This window comes from Talpa occidentalis, unplaced genomic scaffold (genome assembly GCF_014898055.3).
Source record: "Talpa occidentalis isolate TD23 unplaced genomic scaffold, MPIMG_talOcc4v2.1 talOcc4.9, whole genome shotgun sequence".
Lineage (NCBI taxonomy): Eukaryota > Metazoa > Chordata > Mammalia > Eulipotyphla > Talpidae > Talpa > Talpa occidentalis.
Window position 1 is genome coordinate 92,413,190 of NW_023605305.1, and position 16,979 is coordinate 92,430,168.

The following is a 16,979-nucleotide window of genomic DNA, read 5'->3' on the forward strand; positions in this document are numbered from 1 at the left end:
CCCTTTAAAGAGAATTTAGTGACTACAAGTATAGTGTCCGGTGCTCTAGCGAGAGCATAGTATTGGATGCAAGGAGTGAGAGAGAAGAAGCAAGAAAACAAGATAACCAGAGAGAAAGACACTGACCGAGGGACTGGTGAGCCTCAAGAGTGACTTCTTTCATGGGTTTAGGATTAGACCCCTAAGCAATTTCTTCAGCCTTTTTACACAGTGACACTAGAAGTGTCCACTTTCTTAGGACTAACCCAATTCTTGCACAAAGGAGGCTCTCAGATGTCTATTGAATTCACTACCCACATCATTTTCATACTGTTACCCACACACACACATTCACAATGTTTATATACACACCTATACCTGCCAATGGATTTGTGTCTCACTGCTTATGTTCATAGCTTTTTTTTTTTTACTTTTAAATTTCAATCTCCTTTGTAGCAGCAGACTGTCTGCTTTCTCCTCAGTGTGGCAATAACATTTGTGTTTGCATTGTGCTTGTACAGTGTCTGACTGGGGTTCCACATCAGCTGCTGAAGTATAGATAATTCAGCGTCTTATTTATTTAGGTTGCTAAGAAATGTCCACAAGAGCGATGCATTATTTATAATATTACACTTAATAAAAAATCCTGCTTAAAATAAAAAATAACAAAGAATGAAAATGAGCGAGAGATTTTAATTCATATTTAAATACACTTGTTTATTTTTTCACAATATAGGATTTCTCCCCTCAGGCACAGTCATCATAGTATTTCCACCACCAAAGTGCCCACAGTCTTCACCACAGTCCATCCTGCTCTTTTCCCATCCCTCTTCTCTACCCTCACCTTCTCCCATACCCTCCCCTCCTGAGTGTCTCAGATCTACAGTCTGCTTTCAAGGGTCAGTCTTAGAGTTCATTTTATTTTTGCACTGGTACCCTCCAGCCCCTCTCCCACAGCCAGTGTCCTAGGAATAAAGAATTTGGGAGTGAAGTACAGGAATTTACATTCTGCTTAGTATCCATCTTAGAAGGAAAATATAAACTGTAACAGGGCCTCCCTGGTGGCACAAGGGGTTAAGGCACAACCTGTGAAGCTATCTGCAGCCGCTGCAGCATGAGGTTCGATACCCACCCGGGGAGCTACCCACATGGTGCAGCAGACTGCTCCTGACTCACCTGCTTCTCCTCTCAGCAGTATGTTTTAGTCAATCTGCCTGTTCCGTTCCTCACTCTGTCTCTGGTGAGTCCTCTCACCCCCCATACCTCTGGCCTGTACCCCAGCTCTTGTGTGTATATATATATATATATATATATATATATATATATATATATATACAGTAACAAGTTTTGTTTGATAACACTACCCTTGGATAACACGAATAATCATTAGGTACTTAGACCTCTTCCTGTGTCTGCATCATTGAATCTTAGTACTCAGTTAAAAAAACAAACTAAACAGTAAAATACAGTTCCTGTTTTCAGGGAGTTTATAATGTACAGTAGGATAAAGGGAATGGCAGTAACCCCAGCAAAACAATTCAAAGAAATGGGATTTGCTTGGTAGAAACAAAAGATACATTTCTCCAATGCAAGTCACAAAAGTTGCAATTGTTCTGTTTCAGGGTAGATTTGCTAGCATGAAAATGATAGCTGAACCCTGTTCACCAGGCTGTGGGGCCAGTGATCACATTTCAGATGAGCCAGCCTTGCTGCAGGAAAAGACATTTTTGCATAGAAGATTGGGGAAATTGCCAAACAACAAAATGAAGACTTGTGCTTTTGAGATTTCTCTTAACACTGCTTTAATTAAATTGATATTTCTAAGAAAATGGGTTTTTAAATGAAATTTTAATAGTGCCTCGGCTAATTCCAAATGTATTCTTTCATTTTTCGGGGCTTTCACAATGTGATCATATTTGGTTTCACTTCCTGGTTTGGCCACACAAGACTGTAGCTGGGAAATATTTAAATAAAGTGTTTGTGAGAAAAGAACATTGTCTTAGGATGGATGAAAGCCTTTCAGTTTTCGATTTAGTTCATACAGAAATTTTTAAAGAAATATGGTTTCTGATGCCCGAACTGTGAAATCAGTTGTTTAAAGAAAACTTCTCCGAAAAAAGAAAGGAAAAAGATCCCTCTTTGGCACTGAAGTTAATTAAGTTACCTTGTGGTTAAGTCATTGATAGATCTGTCTGATTAGGCACCAGTTGTGAAACAAATGAATTGTTGGCCCATAATTAAAGTAATTGTAGCTTGATTTTAAACAGAGGTTTGAATGCATGGTGAGTGACATAATGCCCAAAGATTTTTCTTTTTTTCCAAAAGAAGGGCCAATGTACTAAGCTGATGGCGTGTTTATTATGTGTTTAATGCAGCCACTAGTAGATCATTTTTGTGTGTGTATTTTAAATGACAGTTCTTTTGTATTCTGGCACTGTGTGAAATATTTGAATATTAATTTTAAAGTGATACTTTTACCCCAAGGCATCTAATTTCACCAAAATATTCACCAAAGAACCATGTAGAGTAAAATAAATTTAAAAAACTAATCAAATGCATTTTTCTTTTGAAAACCTCAATTTAGATTTCCAGGAAAAGTCTGCTCCCTGAAAACCTAATTCATTTGTTCAGTTGCATCATTTTACTGGCTAATCTGAAAATTCAATTTTTCTAAGCATAACATAACTCTTTTTCTACTTGAGATTTCAATTTTAAAACATAATCCACTTATGTTTTACCTTCCAAGATGATCTGACATTTACCCTAACACAGAATTATTGCTCCTCTTCTTGTTCTCAAACCCTCTCCAATGAATTTGTCTGATGTTTTCAAATTAATTTTCCAAATATGCACAGATAGGACCTGAAATGTCTTTCCCATCATTCCCCTGCTTGCTCATTACCATCAAGGATTCCCTACTGCTTAGACAATCAAATCTAACGTCCAATGTGCTCTCATAAAAGTATTTGACTATTAATTCTAAAAAGGGTATTTTTGCTACAAAACTATCATATCTGAGGTGCTTATTATGTGCTAAGGCCTAAGCTCTGTCTTGAAAATTTCTTAGCCTGACATTTGAGACTTTCTTTAATATATGACTCTAATCCTCTTTCTACTTTTATCTCCATTATTTCTCTCTAAAGTTCCACTCTATCCACATGTTTCTCAATAACTCCTTAAAATCACCTTGGCTTTGGGGCCTCCCCTGGTGGCGCAGCGGTTGAGTGCTGGGCTGCGAGGCTGCCCGCAGCCTCTGCAGCGCCGGCTGGATCCCCGGCCTCCGGGCGAGGGTCCCACGTGGCGCACAGACCTCTCTTGCCACCCGCTGCTCCCCTCAGCAGTGTACTTCATCAGTCTGCCTGCTCTGCTCTCCCCTCTGGCTCTGGTGAATTGTCTAAGCCTCCCACACTTCTGACTGTACCCAGCGCTTGTATAAATAAATAAATAAATCTTAAAAAAAAAAAATCACCTTGGCTTCCTCCTACTTTCTTGCTTTGTGTCTCCTTCCACCACATAAATATTATGTGCCTAATATTAGTCCTCCTGCCTTCTGCCTCTTATCTCTTCATGTACTCATGTAAACCTATGCATCTCTTTTGCTGCAACTTCTTTGGTATAAATTAAGACACAATTATATAACTTGTCTGAGCTTTCTTGTATTCAGGCATTATTTCACCGTAATATGAACTCCTTTTAAAAGTCAGATATGAATTTGACACCTTTCTATCCCTTTCAGTATCTGGGACATAGCTTTGCCTTTAGCACATGCTAGGTCATAATTGTTGCTGTAATGTCAGAGTGAATAAAAGGCATGACACTCCTCTTATAGCTTCTCTGGGGGCCCAACTCTGGCCATGATAAAACTGGGAGTACATACATACTGATGCAAGTCTGTGCAACCAGTAGCAGCTAAGTTGTTGCTTTCATCGAATGACTAAGACCCATAGTAAAAATAGATGACATCGCCAAATATAAAAAGAAAAATATTTCTTCTTGTGTATGGCAAGAGAGAAAAAGAAGAGATAGAGAAGAAAACGCACCATTAGCCTCCTTGGCGCTGTCTTTCTGCCTTTCAAGTTTGGTTACTGAGAAATAACCCTAGTATCACTAGCTGTGGGCAAAGGGGAAACTTGTATCACTAACCAGAGCTTATGTATGTCATGCAGCTGAATTTGTCACTCAGCTAGACAAAGCCCCACCCTGATTTAGAAGTCATGTGTTAAAGTTCCAGATGGGGAAAATGGCTCTTGTCTCCTGGGAAGCCATCAACTCTCAAATTCTCAGAGAACATGACCTTTCCCCTTGCTAATATGGAGAGAAACTGCAGACTCCTACTGAGCTCTCAAGCACAAAACCAACTCAATGTGCAGAAACCCTACCTGTCATTTTCTTTGGAATGAGGACATACTGATTCCTAGTAGAGATTTGGGCTTCTTTTAGAAGCCTCATGTACCATGTCTCTTCCGTATACCCTGAGCTAACTCGAATTATTCTGAATGTCATGACTGCGGGTTATCTCTCTTTACTACTGCTAGGGGTCAGATGAGGTCCTTACCTGCTAACTGATTCAGGAAGTTTTGTGTGTCTTGTGAAATTTGGTGAATTGAAGACCAACGTAATAGGGTGGTGGTAATTATAAGAAGTTTTTGTGGTCCAAGCAAGGGGGCCTAATTTTAATTATTTGTTCATTTAATATTTTTTAAAGATTTATTTATGCATACAAGAACTAGGGTACAGGCCAGAGGTGTTGGGGGGTGAGAGGATTCACCAGAGACAGAACAGAAAACGGGACAGGCAGATTGATTGAAATACACTGCTGAGGGGAGCAGTAGGCGAGACAGGAGAGGTCTGCTGTGCCATGTGGGTAGCTCCCTGGCTGGGGATTGAACTCATGCTGCAGTTGCTGTGTATAGCTTCATAGGCTGTGTCTTAACCCCTTGTGCCACCTGGGAGGCCCCATTTAATAATTAATAGTAGCTTTTTCCTACTAAATACCAAGGATATAACAATAAGCATGGTGCAATTGACCAAATCTTCTTGTTTATAGTGTAGTGAGAGAAAGATAAGCTTTTAAATAAACAATTATTGAAGGTATGTGATCAGTGCTATGAAAACGAGGGCTTTCGAGAGAACTAGAAGAGCAGGTTGAGAGCAGCCTGGTCAGGATGGCCAGAGAAGGCTTCCCTAAAACAGGAACTCTTAAAAAGCCACTCACTCAGGATGCCTTAAATGACTGCCCTGTTTGGGACTTGTAAGTGAACTAGATCTTCTACGTGAACTGCTTGGCATTTTCAAGTAGCAACTATTTTGACCAAGAATTAGTCCTTGTGTGAGGTTGTTCTTAGGCAGTTCCATGCTACCAATGTCATAAGAAGGAATATAAGTATTTGGTCTTGTTTCAGTTCCTTGCACAAAGTTCCTGAAATTGGGCCTCCCTGGTCATGCAAGGGGCTAAACACAGCACTGTAAAGTTATTCAAAGTCAATGCAGCACGAGTTTGAACCAGCCCCCCCCCGGCCAGGGAGCTACCCACATGGCACAGCAGACCTCTCCTGTCTCGCCCGCTGCTCCCCTCAACAGTATATTTCGTCAGTCTTCCTGTTCTGTTCCCCACTATAACTCTGGTGTGTCCTCTCACTCCCCCCCACACACCTCTGGCCTGTACCCCAAGTTCTTGTATGCATAAATAAATCTAAAAAAAAAAAAGTTCCTGAAATTTCTTGGAATTTCCTGATCTTGGAGCACCTAGTGTTACCTTAAGGAAACTTTTCCAGCCATAATTGAACTTAACCTAGTGAGGTGACACTGGGTGGCCTTAGGTGGCCTCCATGATGGGAAATGGAGACCAGAGAAACCAACCATGTAACTAGAGGATTGGAACTTTCTGTGTACCCATGGGGAGGGAACAAGGGTTGGAGTCTTAACCAGTGACTGATGTGACCATGCCTATATAATGAAATTTCCATAAACTCCACTGAACAGTCCAGGTTGGTGCAGGGAGGGTAGCATACTCAAAGATGGCGTCAAAGCTCTGCAACCACCACCACCTTGTCCGCTCACAACCACCACCAAACACTTGTCCCTTACATCCCTTCCATTGGGTTGGCCATAAGTTGTATATTTGCAATATACCAGTAAATTATATTTTTGAGTTCCTGAGTCATTCTGGTGAATTATCAGATTTAAAGAGAGGGTTGTAGGAATCCCTAAATTTGTAATATAGTGAAACAGAAGTGTGGGTAGTCTGAGATTTGTGGCTGGGATCTGATGGCAGGCAGTCTTAATGGGTTAAGTCCTTACACCTATGGAGTCTCCCCTGATTCTATGTAGGTATCAGAGTGCTTTGTGGGCAGGCAGTGGTGGTAGAGAAAGTGGCATCAAAAAAAAAAAAAAAAAAAAGACATCTTAATTATTTTATCCGAAATGTAAATCAGACATTTCCTGCTACATCAGAGGCACATATGAAAACCAGTGATTTTGACCACCAGGAGCTATTTACCAAGTTGCAAGCATGAAGCTCTGATTTTATCAGCAAGGTGAAAGTGAACTTTTTGCCTGAAACAGAGATTGCATAGGGGCTTGTTCTTTAGAAACTGACCTTTTACCTCTTAATCCTCTTACCTAATGCTTCACTTCCCATACCTCCTTCCAGGGAAATGAGGAGCTTAGGAGTAGAAGAGATAAGCAGTGCTGTGTGCCTGGAACCTTCTAGACCTCTGAGTAAGGCAGGAGACTCCACAGCATTTAATGAACACTATAAGCCAGAGTTGTGGCTGTTGTTTTTTTTCTTCTTCCCTTCCTTTCTTTCTATTCCCACTTCACAATGTAAATGACCCATTTGAGTCCTTTATAGTAGAGTAGATTTGGAAAAGAATTTTGTACTCAAGTTGCCTTCTCAAAGTCCATGTTGGGTACAAAAGCAACTACAGTTCTGTGTTTGGGTTACATATTTCTGCCTTGGACCTTTTTGGCTTTGTAGTAGGACTTAAATGTTAGGAATATCAATGACCTTGCAACTCTTGCTGTTTTGTTTCCTTGGAACCAAAGTGGTATAAATAAAGCTCATTTCATGGGTTGTTTTGTTTCAATTTAAGATAATGTTCTAAGGCCAATGGCATTCTCTTTGAAAATTACTTCACCAGCAAAAGAATTGGCTTTCTTTTTAAGAGTTCCCCTTTTACATTTATACGCCACTTTAATGATTTCAACGTACTTCTACAATATTTGTTTTACCACTGATATCAATTGTTGGGGCTGGTGTGATTGTCCATACTTTAAAGTCAAGGACATGGAGGCCTGGACTGGGTGTGATTTTTCTTAGGTTCGTACAGAGAGAGATAGAGGTTGATCTGAGACTCATCCCAGTGTACTCTGTGACCAAGGAAAAGCAGCCCCTGCCTCTCACGCTCACACATGGGATCATATGAAAAAGAGAGTCTTCGGGGCCTCCCTGGAGGTGCAAGGTTTAAGACGCAACCTATGAAGCAATCCACAGCCACTGCAACATGAGTTCTATCCCCGGCCAGGGAGGTACCCACATGGCACAGCAGACCTCTCCTGACTCGCCCACTGCTCCCCTCAGCAGTGTATTTCAGTCAATTCACCTGTTCTGTTCCCCAATCTGTCTCTGGTGAATCCTCTCTCCCACACCTCTGGCATGTATCCCAGCTCTTCTATGCATAAGTAAGTAAATCTTTAAAAAAAGAAAAAAGAAAAAGAGAGGCTTCGCTCCATCAGCAATGAGGCCCCTAGGATTGGAACAAGATACATAAAAACAAATAAAGAAAAGTGTAGCAGTTTATACTTACCAAAAGCAGTTGCAGGACACTTACAGGGCAACACGTGGACACAGGCGAACAAACTCTCTCTGTTCCCAAAAGTGACTCATAGCAATGACAGCCACTGACCAGGAAGTAGGAGAAAACATCTGTAACAATGCCTGGTTTCTGAGCGCAGGGGCACCAGTAACTTGTACAAACACAGCTATCGGCTTTAAACATCCTCCCTCAACCCCCAACCCCCTGCCCCCAGCGGTAGTCCAAACGTACTCAAGTACATGACATAGGCAGTGTGAGCTGAAGCTACAGGGCCACCGCCTAACGTGTGAGCCATAGTGAAACCCCATACAGGGCAAAGCATATTTTCCTATTCCAGCCATTCGGAAGTGAGTGATGATCATAGAGGATGTGACGCAGTCTGCCCACCCTTTTGTGCATTCCTGGAAAGGAATAGTAAAGAGCCAGTAAAGCCAGAGAGCAGCTAGGTAGCTCTCATTTCAATCACTGTTTCCCCTACTCCTCCCTGAGACATTATGTTGTGTTTATAATAACAAGAAAACAAATTAGGTGTTGATCAGTTTTAGAAAGGACTCTCTGGTTGCAATGTGGAAACAGGTCTCAGAGGTGGGGGCAAGAGAGGAGGAGATTTCAGTGAGCCTCTCAAAGAGGAGGAGGGTCAAACAAAGAAAGTTGTAGCAGGGATGCAGAAGACAGATCTTGCTTAGAAAGGAACTGATTGGTTTCAGGAGATAGAGAAGAAGATTTGTAGGTTAAGTGCCTGCACCTCTGATGTTGCTCTCAACCTTCAATCTCTGCCATCTGTCAGTCTTGATGGTTCTGTCAACTTTAGGGTCTCGGAAGAAGTAGGTTTGGTGTATGCGTAAGGATTGAAATGGAGGATTCAGTTTGGGACTTGCTGAAACTGAGTTGCTTCCACACAGCTTAGTAGACAGAAAGATGTTAGGGAGATGATTCTGGGGAACTGGACTCACCATGTGGTTTTGGGAAACATCTACACAGAGGTGGTGGATGATACTTAAAAGGAAGTCACCCATGAGTAGAGAAACTACTCACCAAGAACTGAATGTTGGTGAACCCCAGTGCATAAGGCGCGGATTGTTTTAGGACCCTGCCTTGCTTCCCAGTTACCTTCTTACCCTCAGTTTAAATCACTGCTTTCATTATATGTGTAACCTGATGACCTTCTTTTCTTGCTATGACCTACTGTTTTTCTCTATTCAGCAGGACTGATTTATTAGTCGCCAGTTATAGGCCATTCAGTGAGCTCTTTCTAAGAACACATACACCATTCATCTTCAAGCTAATGCTTTTCCTGGTGCTATCATTTTTCTCTTTTAAAACCCCATTGAGTTCTCACCTCTCCAGAGGAAACTTGTCAGATTAGGTATCCCCTAGCTCCAGCTGCAACTAATCAACTCATAGGCTAGTGGAATGCTGGAAGGGGAGGGAGGACCTATTGATCTTTTGGCTCTATCTCCAACATAACAAGTGAGGAATGCCAGGTCAAGTGAGGTGAAGTGACTTGCCTGACATTATACTGTCACTTGGATGGAAAGTAGGGAGGAGAAAATGGATCTCGTGGTCTTGATGCTTCCCTGTGCCCATTCCCTGCTCCCTTCACTGTTCCTGTCAGTGAAATATCCAAACTCATTGCATTGGCCTCATGCTCCTTTAATATAGCCCTATAGAAAGACAGAGCAGCTCTCATTCTAAATGAATCACTGCCTTTATCCATGCAGGCCTTGAATGGACATGTGTGCCCTATGTATCCAGAGGCCAAAGAAGTAATAGGCAATCCTACAAAGATGAGATTCTCAAGTCTCAGAGATTGATTTATTAGTCTAAGTGCTCAATGAGTATATCTGCTATCACAAAGGTAGAGGATTATAATCACTCTCCTTTAATAACCACTTCCCAACACACATCTCTGTCTCTGTCTCTCACACACACTCCTGCACATACACACATACACGCAGAATCTCTTCACATTTTCTACCCTCTCACCTTACCCCCACTCCCAACCCTGTCCTCCAGCCCACTGTGAACACCCTCTCTTCAGCATCCCCACACCCTATTAATCAGCCTTTGATGTCTTCTGCTAGATCAACCACTTAAAAAAGAAAATTAACAAGAGGATCAAATACTTTGCAAATCCATCTGAAGCTATTAGTGCTTTTTTAAGTGCATGGGTGTTTCAAAGGTTATTTTAAGAAAGAAAATTAAAATCTCAGTACATGCTTACCTATATTGTCACAGGAAGAGTTCTGAAAGTGCTCACTTTCTATGTGGCTATTTATCTAATATAACAGATGACCTACACCTTAGACCTTCTCTGGGCAAATTAGTGCAATGGTAATTCCTTCAAATTCAAGGTAACAAAACTGATAATTAAATATTTAGCATTTATCACAATGACCTATGAATTATAGACAAAGCTAACTGACACAGTAAAATTATCTTTTTTATGTTGATATGTTTCCTGGTACATCAAGCCACTTTGTATTTTATCCATTTATGTTCATTTTAAAGTAGAACAGTTTTTGTAGTGGTATATATGTAACAAAGTTATCACTTTAACCACTTTGCAGTGTTCAATTCTATGGCATCCAGTACATTCACACTGCTATACAACTATACAACTATAATTAGAGATTTAGAATGTGGCCTTTTCTGGTTGAGCTTGGTGTATGGAACTTGTCTGCAACATGAATCTTGATTAGGAAAATAGACATTGCATCAAAAAGTGGAGGTTACTTGCCCAGGTTAACTTCTTAAAATGTTGCATCACCATGTATTTTTTGGGCTTCAAAATACTTTGTCTTTGCCGTACATTAAATAATTGAGGTGAGTTGTATTTATATTTAACAACACTTTCTAGTAACCGGAGTCATGTGATATACTACAAAATCTGGCATGTAAATCATTACCTTAATAACAAACCTATAACATCCAATCTGGTTTTTCTTTGAGAATAATATTTGGAAGTTAGCCTTTAATGGGTTAATTTCAGATAAAGCGATGCTTTGTTAAATTACCACTTCTGAGTGCTTACCTTGTACCTGTTGCTGTACTAAGCATTTGATTTGTAGCAAAGTCCTTTAATTCTTATTACTTATTGACAAGTCCTTTTTCCCTGTTTCACAGATGAGAAAATTGATACTTGGATAGGTTAGCTAAGATGAAGTAGGCAGTAAATGATAAAGTCAGAACCCAATCTGATCTTATCTATTCTGTACACTCCCATCCAGTTCTCGTAAATATTCTTAAGAGTTTTAGGAGATAAGAAATAGGACTCAAATCAATTGACATATTGAAAGTAACTAAAATACTGAAGGCATATGATATTCCTTTATAAAATCACTCAGGAAGGTAATATGTAAGAGATATGATATTTATTTTAACCACATTTTGATTGGAAGGCTATGACGGGGGAACCCACATAAAATACTGTTGAAATGCAGATTAAATTTCAGTTATTCCTCTTGTTATTAAATTGGTAAGGAGATGTTTCTCTGTAAGTGGTTGTGCCAGGAGTATGCACCTTGCCTGGCTATCTACCATGTCAATCTTAATTACATAATAGAGGCAGGCAGGGTGAAGGGAGCACTTGTTGGTTCTGTCTCACTATATGGAATACTGAGTAATGAGCTAGAAAAACTATGTAGATCTGATTTTTAGATCGTCTCTTTTACTTTCTCTAAAGGAGCGTAGATTTTTTTTTAGAAGAGAGATACCATTTTCTATATAAAACTCCTTATATAGCTCATTGACGAGGCGGAGAAGCAGATGGCTCTTAGTCAGAGCTGGTGTGGATTCTGGGTTTACTTTGTGAGCTTGGACAAGTTTCCTAGTCTCTCCTACCCCAGCTTTCTCACCTTGAGAGCTGAGATCATAATACCAACCTCACCAAGTACACAGTTAATGGTAGCCTTCCCCTTTCCACCTCCCACCACCGTTTCCCATTCAACAGAGTTATTGAGATGTTCTTGTAGTATAGGTCCTTTATTATACACTGGAGTCTGCCAAGAGCTCAAAGAGAGAGGCAAGAACATTTAACCCACTATCTGCAATGCCTGTTAATGACAGTGTGATGGGACAGCTAGCGCCCTGTGGATGCTGAGGAAGCATGAAGTATGGAGTGAGTCCTTGTTTGGGGGTGAGTGAGTAGCAGTGTTCATTTTAAATATCTTCTGTGTTTCATGGTCATCTTGTGTCTGGTGAACTTTAAACCTTTGTATTTTATGGTCAGAAGATGTAGCATTCTTTACAGTGTTCCCTATCAGAAAGGAACTGGTTCTGTGAGACTGAAATCATCTGAGAGCATGCCGTATTGTCGGTTGGATCGTAGTTCACAGGCTTGTGAATTATAATATTTATGGAGTACCTAAGATGTGTCAAAACCTGAGGAGACAAGAAACATCCTTGCCTTTTCAGAATCCATGGTCTTGGAGAGGGTAGATAGGGCAGGCATGGGCACAGAGAGCGTGATACTCTCCTGTTGGGATGGCAGCCTGATATTCCACTGGTCCCAGTGTATTCCTGATGTGTTATACTGTTTTCTAACTTGTGAAATAAGAGTAATTGTGAAATCATCCTTTGATAAGATATTAAGGCCCTTTGGGAATGCTGTCACATTTATCCAGTCATCCAACCCTAATTCAAAATGACTCATCGTCATTATAATGCCAGTCTTGCTGAATTTGACAGCAGTTCTCCGACCAAGTTTGTGAAGTGTCATGTTTGGTGGGTAAATTGGCAAGTGTGAATTTTCCTCCTCTTTTTCTGAGGGCTGAAGACATAGCCTTTGCTTCTAAAACTCTATACCTGTCATGGGTTGATGGAAACATCATAAGCTCTGACCCTGTTGCTTTGCTTTGTCACTCTTCCAGTCTCATTTTCCTCCATACCCTTGTTTCCTAACCAGTGGTGAATTGGTGTTAATCATTCGCTCAGTAATTACTTCCTGTATATTTATGGTGGGGAAAGGGATAAAACTGAGACAAGGAGGCATCCAGGTGGGTCAGTAATTTGCAAGCCTTGGTACACTACGCTTTGGTGCAACTTCAGAGTATTACTCTTTCAATATTTGCTCATGACATTTTTGAGAATCTGAGTTCTGCATGAGAGAGAAGGTGGTAACCAAATAACCCCTCTAGTCCAGGCTGCCAATTCCCAGGATCTCAGCTGCACAGAAAAAAAACAGCAGACTCCTTATCTGTCTTCCAACCACATTCTGTACTCTCCCTGAGAAAAGTTCTGGTAGATACTATTTTCATTTAATCTCATTAAGCTTCCAAAGATGTTTTAAACACCACATTGTTAAATCAGTATTTGGAAGCTGCCTTAATAGCCAGGTTCTTAATCTAGCCCTAGAAAGAGGCGGTGTGATTGATCCAGGGGATATAGATAAATAGGATACAGCCCCAGTCCTCAAGTGCCTCAAAGAGGCAGTAGCTTAATATATACACTGTGAAACCCTGGGAGAGAACTATTAGCAAAGTGTTGTAGGAACACAGATGGAAGGAAGAACAGGAAGAACAGTGGATTTAAACTGTTGAGGGCAGGGTGTTTTACAGAAGTGATTCATGTTGGTGACATCAGGGTGGGATAGATGGTAAAGTGTCCCTCTTTTAGGTACATCTGGAATTCATAGTTTGACCTTTTCAAATGGATGAAAATAGGATACACTGATTTTATATAACCTAAAGCCTTAAGTTTACAGAACTGTACAAGGCAAGATGGTATTGTAGGGATTCTTCCCCTATCTGACCTATAAAATGAGATCAAATGAGCATGCAAATTCTTGACTTCTTCTGAAATATGAAAAGGAAATTTAAGGATTCTATTTAATCATTCCTAAAAGACAAATTCCCCCAAATAGAAAGTAAGTTAGAGTTTCTAAATTTTTATAGTAGTTCTCTGCTTTATTACAGAGGGCTTTGTTTTGTCAGTCTCCACTATCTCTGCTAAGGAAATAAGAGCATCTTGATTTCTCAGTTTTCAAGTAAAAATGTTGGGGGCTTTTGCTTTTTTCTCTGAAAGCTGATTGTTCTCTATTGTTCCTTATCCACAGTCACTAGGGAGTGTTCCTCAATACTCCTCTTTGGGAGTATTGTGAATGCAGCTCTTATTTGCAAAAGGGAATGCTCAGTGTAGGCTTGTCATCTCCAAGTCATCCAGAATTACATTTTTTAGGTTATCTTGGAGTCAATTTTTTAAGTTAAAATGTATGTCACGCCAAGAATCTCTCCCGAGTCACTAGATCTCATTTTGCAGGTCAGACAGGGCAAGAATCACTCAGTCTTGCCACTGAGGAGAGAAAATGTTTTTGAGGGGATAGTAATGCCAGTTTTATAATACTCATTAGCATAGCAAGCTGGAGAACCCCTGATGCCAGCAGCCCGGCACAGCAGCTGGGCCTGTCAGAATTGCTGTGACAATCCAGTCCTGATTTTATCCTGCCTAATATGGACTATTTATTCTATTCTAAGAAACATTGCCATTTAGAATTTTCACATTTCATTCTCCAACTTGTACTTTTGTTTGCTGCTGCGGAGGAAGAAAGGCAAAAACTTTTTTTTCTATAATTTCTAAAATTAGTTTGAAGGATTTAGTTTTAGCTTGGCTAAAGAAACTGAGCTACATTTTGTTGTTTTTATTTAACTTGACAGCAATGGCTTCCCTCTGACATGACAAGTTGTCATTAACAGAGAGCTTTCATTAAGTTCTACATTTATATCTTTTCAGCAAATATTCCTCTGGTTTAGATAAATGTTAAGTAGAATAGAGGAATGAAGCTGCATGCACCCCAACTCAAAAAAATAATGCAAGAATAGATCATTTTTTCAGGTATGGAATTAGCAGAGATATTTGATGATGATTCTTACATCTGGTGGGAGTGCTAGTCATATATTGTTTATAGGAAAGAAAATTCATATAACCTTTTTAGGAAACAATTTGATGCCTTGAAACTCATGTTCTTTGACCCATTACTCTCACCTTTGGAAGTCTATGCAAAGGAAAATCATTTGAAGAATACAGAGATGTTGGGGCCTCCCCGGTGGTGCAGCAGTTGAGCACTGGGTTTGCGAAGCTGCCCACAGCCTCTGAAGCACCGGTTCAATCCCCGGATGCTGGGTGAGGGTCCCACATGGCGCACAGACCTCTCCTGGGGCCCGCTGCTCCCCTCAGTGGTGTACTTCGTCAGTCTGCCTGCTTTTCTCTCCCCTCTAGCTCTGGTGAATTCTCTCACCCTCCCGCACTTCTGACTGTACCCAGTGCTTGTATAAATAAATAAATAAATCTTAAAAAAAAAAAAAAGAATACAGAGATGTTTATAGCACTAATAGTAATAAAAAGGGAAAATTTAAGATTCAGTAGGGAAATTATTTTGTAAACTATGACATATCCATGTGTGATATATGTAAATATCATCAAAAATGTTACTTAGGAACACTATGTCATAGAGAAATCCTGTTAAATAATAAGAGGTCAAAAAAGTTGTGTCATTGAATTTGACAATAACATACTTGTGTATAACTAGCAGCAATGAATAAAAATTAAAAAAAACAAAGAAACCAGAAGAAAACTATCCCAAATATTTAGTCCTCATCCCCCATATTTCCCATATTACATCATTTATAAAATGAGTGATTGCTCAGATATAACGCTTATTGCACTTTTCATTAAAAGTTGAGTATGTTATGCCTTGTGAATGGCTGTGGCGATGAGATTAAATGTATAAATTGTGACTGATTTGTTTCTATCCTTGGGTATGAGTGGACACATTTTGTGAATCGTCAGCAGATGATGTTTAACAACACATTTTTAAAAAAGTTATCTTTTGCATGTTTCATAAAGTTATTACAGATGTTGGAAACTTTAGAATCACATAAGTGGATGAATTGTCTTGCAGTCCTGTGATGCATAAAATATAACAATATGTTTATGATTTCCCTTTAGGATTTTTTCAAATAGAAACTAATTGCAGCGTTTCCAGTGGACCAGCATTCATAGGGTAAGATTAACATTTTGAATTGTGAACACATGGTAAAGATAATTACTATTACATTGGTAGCTTGGGGCAAATAAATATTGAATACTTAGTATGTAAAAGAGATTGCTATTTTATAGACATTTTGAATGAAATCCTTTTGATGTTTTTAAACTAGTTAGTAAACAGAAAATTAAGTCTATACATTTCAGTAAAATGTCATCTTCCTGTATTTTCTTGATTTTGTATATAGAAACTTATATGTGTATATATGTTTGATATTTGTCATTTTCTTAACATCGAAGATCTAAAGCATATGATCAATATCTGTGAGAGACTTAAGACTCCATGATCCTCTATGTTTTTCTAATTTTTGATGAAGGTGGCATTTTTAATGCATAGAATCAGTTTGCCAGAGTTCCATAAATAAAAGATGACCCTGCTTTCCTCGAGTGCATAAGTCAGAAATAAACAAACCCTTATACTAGGTTGCCTCCTGAAGACATCATTCATCTTTTATAATCGTGGAAGATTTAGCCTAAATTACCTCTGTAGCAGAGCTTTTGACTTTGATACCATGAATGATTAATATGGACATTATGTTAAGTAGCATGACTTTCTAGTGTCATGAATACGAGGTATGTTGTGGAAGTGTGACACACGTACAGTCCACATGAAATAGTAGAGAGGACAGTGGATCTGTCCCCTACTATATCTTTGACACCCTTATAGATGAAGGTGTTGATCCTTTGAATTCTTCAGTATGTCCACATATTCCTACCAATTCATTGAGTTGAATATGATTTTTTTTAAAGCTAGTAACAAATCAGCTACTCCTCCACTTAAGACTCTTCATTGACTTTTCCATTACTCCTGGACTACTTAATATGTAAACTCTCTTGGCTGCAGGCCTGCTGTTACTCTTCAACTTTCCCCAAGCCCTGAATATTCCAGCAGGGCGGCCTCCTTTCTGATGCTCACATATACTAAGCTTCGTGTTCCCTGGCCTAGAACAATCTTCCCTAATATCTTTGCCTGACTAACTCAATTTATTTTTTTTTCAACATTTATTTATTTATGCATACAAGAACTGGGGTACAGGCCAGAGGTATGGCGAGTGAGAGGATTCGCCAGAGACAGAGTGGGAAACAGAACAGGCAGATTGACTGAAATACACTGCTGATGGGAGCAGCAGGTGAGACAGGAGA

General features: G+C 39.7%; 1 protein-coding gene across 2 annotated transcripts in view; it reads left to right on the forward strand.

Moving 5' to 3' along the window:
* The window catches only part of LOC119236562 (uncharacterized), a 52,150-nt gene that overhangs the window by 26,923 nt on the left and 8,248 nt on the right, over positions 1-16,979 (forward strand). For both annotated transcript variants that reach the window (XM_054691462.1, XM_054691461.1), the window contains exon 2: positions 15,741-15,795. The gene's annotated coding sequence lies outside the window, so the exon portion shown is untranslated. The remainder of the gene's footprint in view (positions 1-15,740; positions 15,796-16,979) is intronic.